This window comes from Kogia breviceps, chromosome 9, assembly GCF_026419965.1.
Source record: "Kogia breviceps isolate mKogBre1 chromosome 9, mKogBre1 haplotype 1, whole genome shotgun sequence".
Lineage (NCBI taxonomy): Eukaryota > Metazoa > Chordata > Mammalia > Artiodactyla > Physeteridae > Kogia > Kogia breviceps.
In genome coordinates, this window is record NC_081318.1 from 17,971,162 (window position 1) to 17,977,255 (window position 6,094).

General features: G+C 46.3%; 1 pseudogene; it reads right to left on the reverse strand.

Moving 5' to 3' along the window:
- Positions 1–1,369: 1,369 nt before the first annotated feature.
- Positions 1,370–1,857, reverse strand: LOC131762985 (BET1 homolog; annotated as a pseudogene).
- Positions 1,858–6,094: the final 4,237 nt, after the last annotated feature.

Sequence of the window (6,094 nt, forward strand, 5' to 3'; positions counted from 1 at the left end):
TTCTCTGCTGAAGGCAGTGGCGATGGAAGCTCCTTACTGAGCATGTAACTTGGAGTCCCAGGCGGTACAGTCAGGTGGGCTTCATTCATTCATTAATTCAACAAACAGCTCTTGAGTACCTCCTTTCAAGGGACTATGCTAGGAATTGGAGGATCAGCCAGACATACTCTCTGCTCTCAGGAGTTTATAATCAAGGAGATGAGACAGACAGATAGTTACAAAGTAATGTGATAAGCAGAAACAGGGTGCTAAGCCATGGGAACAGAGAGAGGGAAATACCAAGTGCAACCTGAGGGGTGAGGGCCAGGGATGACTAGGTTGAATCTTTTTTTTTTTTTTTACTTTTCTTGAACATTTTATTTCCATTCAGAGCTTAGCAATTACTTTAGCTTCACATTATTCTGTCGTAAATGATAACCAAATGGCCTAAGTAGCTAAAATCATAAAACTATTATAAGCCAAGTCAATGGTATATATATAAAGTTAATATAAAATGACAACTATACGGGTACACATTTGTTTTGAACCTTACTAGAAATATGCCCAAATAACAAGTTTTATTAAAGAATGAGGTCTTTGGGCAGAGGCGGAAGAAGAGTCACATCATCAAAAATTATTAGGAAAACTGTAGGTAAAAAGATATCAGCCTAGGGCTTCCCTGGTGGCGCAGTGGTTGGGAGTCCGCCTGCCGATGCAGAGGACACGGGTTCGTGCCCCGGTCCGGGAAGATCCCACGTGCCGCGGAGCGGCTGGGCCCGTGAGCCACGGCCGCTGCGCCTGCGCGTCCGGAGCCTGTGCTCCGCAGCGGGAGAGGCCACAACAGTGAGAGGCCCGCGTACCGCCAAAAAAAAAAAAGAAAGAAAAAAAAGGCATCAGCCTACAATTTTAACCAGATAAAGGAGGAAAGGAGAGTACATCATCAGGGCGGGATGACAGTTCAGGAAAATACACTTACCACCCATCACAAACTTTCTCAAGAGCTCAGCACAAGACTTTCCAGGCATTGTTATTTTCCCACTAAGTTTCTTTATGTGGAACATAAACCTACATTTATGGTAACAACAGGATATTATACTGCTATTTAACCTGACAGCAAAAAACAGGAAAAAAACTTATTACGGCCAGACTGACTTCGGACCGTCTCAATACCCCTGAAAACAGGGGCAAAAAAATGAATCATTAAGAAACAGTATTCAAAGAGCACTGTGTTATCTAATGTGACTTATAAAACAAGTAAAATTCAGTAATCTTTGATGGAAAAAGCCATAGTATTATTTGAAATTTAGGAATGTTCTGATGCTGATTTTTTACTGAAGTGGTACTCCAAGCCGTTAAGCTGGAACAAATACCAAACTCACAGTTACTTGCATTACCTCAGTTTAATAATCCAATAAATGACCAAAAAAGACAAACAACGAAAACAGCATCATATAGCACAGCAGCTTTGTTTGGCTCCCTCTGGATAAAATCTTCAGCTTTCCCATGGTTTTCCCTAGAAATGCAGTTGTAGAATCAAACTGTGAATGCATTTCAGCTAATAATTTATTTTGATGTTTAACTTCATGGCCTATTTCAATGGAAAGAGATTTTATAGCAGGTACTTTGTTTCTCAGACTTTCCGTGAGTCTCTCATTTTCTTCTTCACAGGCACTATACCCACTATTAGCATAGTCGTAGTTTCCATAGTTGCCAGGAGGTACTCCTTCGCCCTGCACGCCTCATCCTGCCAGAGTTGGGGGGGGGGAGAAGGCGGGCGGAGGGGTGGGTAGGAAGAGGCCAGGGGCCACCGGACCGCGTTCTCAGCACCAGGGTCCCGCGAAACACCAACTTCTTCCCCTGAAGCACCATGACATCCATGTAGTCTCTAGATTGAGTCTTAAAGGATAGGGGTTCAAGGGAACAATCACAGGCAGAGTCAGGCAAAGGATCGAGTGAAAAGAAATCTCAGAAATTGTAGGTTAAACAAAGGGCAGCCCAGAACATCAAGATTAGAAGTAAGGGCAAGAGGTGAAATTCTAAAGTACCCCAGAACCTTAGAGAGCTGCAGGTGCTCTTAAACCTCTGATCTGTTATCTGTGGTAGCCAGGGTTAAACTGATTGATCCCTGCCCCAGGCAGAATGCTCCAGCCATTAAAGAGACCCTGCATGGTGAGTCTGAGCTCCAATACTCTTCAGAAGTGGGGTGTATTCATCCTCATTCAGCCGCGTGTCCTGTCTCACAAGTTGACTGATTCAGTGATGCTGCTGTGAGCACTGGTGGACTTGGAATCAGAAACGTCAACTTGAGACCTTGAATAAATCATTTAGTCTCCCTGAATCTCAGTTTTTTATTTCGAAGATGAGGGGAAAAGACTTCATAGGGCTGCAAGAGGTTCAAATGAAATAAGGTATGTAAAAGTGTTCTGCAGCTGCAAATATTATGGTTATTACTACTACTATTAAGCTTAAAATAGTCATTTATTCATGGAAGCTCCGTTAATTGGCAGCTGATCCCTTCTGTCCTGCTCTCAGACATATGTGTTCCTAAGAATCCCCTGGAGGGCTTCCCTGGTGGCGCAGTGGTTGAGAGTCCGCCTGCCGATGCTCGGGACGCGGGTTCGTGCCCCGGGCCGGGAAGATCCCACATGTCGCGGAGCGGCTGGGCCCGTGAGCCATGGCCGCTGGGCCTGCGCGTCCGGAGCCTGTGCTCTGCGACGGGAGAGGCCACAACAGTGAGAGGTCTGCGTACCGCAAAAAAAAAAAAGAATCCCCTGGAACTTGGTCCAGCTGCAGATTCCCAGGCACCATCCCAAGCAATTCTGATCGAGTGGGTCTGGGTTGGTCCCGTGCGTTTGTAATTTAACAAGACCTTGAATAATTCTGATGCAGGTGGTGACACAATCACACGCTGGAGAAACAGGAACTGAGTTCTGCTGGGTTGGCCAAAAAGTTCGTTCAGTTAATGAATACGTTGTTCGATAAAGTTCTTGGTGAAAAGGAAAAATGTGCCTTTTATTTTTACTTAAAACGGAATGAACTTGTTGGTCAGCCCAATATAGTCGAATGTAGCAGGACTAAAGCCTCCTTCACCATTCTGAACGGAGTCTCCAAAAATGCTTCTGAACGCAACTGGTACAATTAAGTTTGAGACGCCTGTAGGATACCCAAGTGGAAATGTCCCCAGGTATTTGGGTAGCAGCTCAGGAGAAAGGTCTGGGTTGGAGGTAAGATTTGGGAGTCGTCTGTGTACAGGTAACAGCTGAAGCCTTCACGAGGGTGGGGTTAGGATAGCCGTGTTTCAGGTCCCAGTACTGCTTTCTGTTTATGGGTCCCCGTTTGTTTTAGCTTCTAGCAACAAGAGTGTGTCTGGATGTCCCATGGTCTCCTCTTCCAGAGTTCTCTCTGCCCACAAATGACAGGATCATGCACCCCGGTGCCCAAGCTAGAAACCTGCCAATCACCTACTCTCTCTGCTCCTCGCTCATCTTAGCTAATTAATCGCCAAGTTGAGCTGATTGCACTGCTCCACAATTCTGCAATCCTCTCCCTGCCCCTGCAACCTTCATCCCCAGTGCCACCAGTCTAGTCTCATCTCTTGCTTGGGGGGCCGCAGGCTCCTAGCTGACCTCCATCTTCCTTCCAGCCCTGTTTCCATCCAATCCAGCCTCCACTCTGAAGCCAGAGTGTGTGTGCTTCAGTCATCCGGCTCCTCCAACCAGCCAGAGCTAGTCCTGAGGGCAGACACCCTGGTCTTGCATATAATTGTGTCCCTGACTCCTAGCACAGTACCTGGCATCTAGTAGGTATTCCTTAAACGTTTACCCCTCGTCCCATCCCCGTGCTCCTTGTCCTCCCTTCTCTCCCAACTCGAAGCCTCAAGGGCAGAGAGGTTATTAGATTGGAAGAAAAGATAACTTGTGGTTCACCCTGTGGGCATCCTCATACTTTTCTTTGTATAATGGAACTGCTGTGGGCCCCAATAGCACCTGCTTAAACGAACATCAGTCTACCTGTTACCTTCATAGCAGGCGCCGGAGCATAAGCAGTAAAGGCTTAATCAGACATGCTGGAGCTAATGAGTGAGCTGGAGAATCTAGTGTCTTCTCCGGTTACATAAAGACAACTCAGTTAAATGTCTCCAAAATTTGTTTAAAGAGAGAGTAAAATGGTAAGGAGGGAAGATGGGGGAAGAGGAATGCCTTGGACAGGAAACCGGTCAGAAGCCCACAGAGCCTACACACTGGAGTGACCCAAGAGTTTACATTCCCTCTAACTGGGCTGTCCTGCTTGAATGTGGTGGGTCCACACTGAATTTGTCCTCATTTATAATTCACTAAATTTTTATTGAGCCTGTACTATAAGCCAGACTCTGCTTTAGGCAATGGGGATATATTAACAAACAATTCAGACAAAAATCTCCGTTCTCATGAAGCTTGTATTTTTGAGGGGGGAGGGGGACAGACAATAAATAAGAAAAATATCTAGTGTGTTGGATGGTGTAAGTGCTATGGAGAAAGACAGAGCAAGGCAAGGGGGCTAGGAATTCTGGAGGTATAGAACTGCTCTTTTGTACAGGATGATCAGACCTTTCTGAGAAGGTGACATTAGTGCAAACCTGTGCAGCCTCCTTTGTGTGTTTGCTCAAATGAGGTATCCATATGGGTATCTGGAAGAAGGCATGCCTGGTAAAGGAAAGAGCTCCTACTAAGGCCCAGAGGAGCTGCATTTTGTGGATCAGAAAACCAGTCTTAGTTGGTTTTATGGGCTCTGGCCAGAAATTGCCATGGCAGTTGGAGGTACAGAAGGTAAGAGCTATGGCTTCAGCTTCAAGTGCCTTTAGGGGAATCTGATTTGCAACTTTCCTGTAGCCAGAGGTTTGGGCATTGGCTGCTTGTCAGGATTTCCCAAGTTCACTTTTGAAGATCTGAGATCCCAGTCAAATTAGGATTTGCCTGGGTCCTCAGTAATCACAGAGGTGACTCTTCTTTCCTGCCCTGTGCGGCAAGGCTGTTTGCCTGGGGTATGCTTACACCTTTGGAGACAGGTAAAGCAGGCAGAGTGGAACAGGTCTCTACCTTGTCTTGCCATGGGTTTTGCTTTTTGTTATCCTTTCAGGTTTCTGTAGTGCAGATCAGAACGCCTCTGGGGCTAAATTTCCATGCAGTAGGATTGGAGGATCTGAGCAGAGTGGCAGTAATGATTCTGAGTAGTATTTTGACAAATACTCAAAGCCATACCATTAGAGGGAAGGCGAAAGGAACACACCTTGCAATTTACTGATGGGGTATTCACTGTGCTAAGCGTTTTCCATACTGATACATTATCTAAATACATTTTCATTACTACTCTGGAAGGTAGGTGGAAAGTGAGGCTCAAAGATATTGACTATTTCCCTGCTTACAAAAATATATGCACTTTATTAAAATGTCAAACAAAAAACCATAAAAAATAGGAAGTGAAAGTCCCTCAGAGTCTCACCTCTTAGAGGAAACAACTACAAGCGGTTAGTGTTCAATCTTGCTGAATTTTAAAAATGTACACACAAGCACATACGCATACCTTTTTTTCTGCCCCCTAAGAAACTGGGACCATATTATACATATTGTTCTGAAACTTGCCTTTTTTCTCAGAACAGTGTGCCTTGGTTATCTTGCGGTGTTAATAAATCTTATTAATGAAAGCAGGCTTTTGGGGTAGTTAGAGCTCTCTGATAACACAACACCTGGTTGTGTGACTTCACACAAGTCACTTTGCCTCTTAGGACTACAGTTTCCCCCATTTGTAAAACGAGGGCAGGCAGATCACAGAGGATTCCGCGAGGTAATGCCAACGAGCAGGGCACCTCAGCCCCTCGCCCGCCTCGTGACTATCTGGGATAATCTCCAAGGTCCAGCCCTACTTGACTTGGACGGCAGCCGCCACTTTCAATAACTCAGATGACAAAGCCGCTGCCAGCACTGCCAGAAAACGCTGGCGGGCAGTGCTTCTTTCATTCGCTCTTGGAGCTGGGTGATGGTGTCGCGGGGCGGGGCCGGGGCGGGGCCACAGACGCGCGGCGAGCAGTGCGTGCGGGCTGGTAGGCCGGCCGCGGCGTGACGTGCTCGGCGACCGCGCC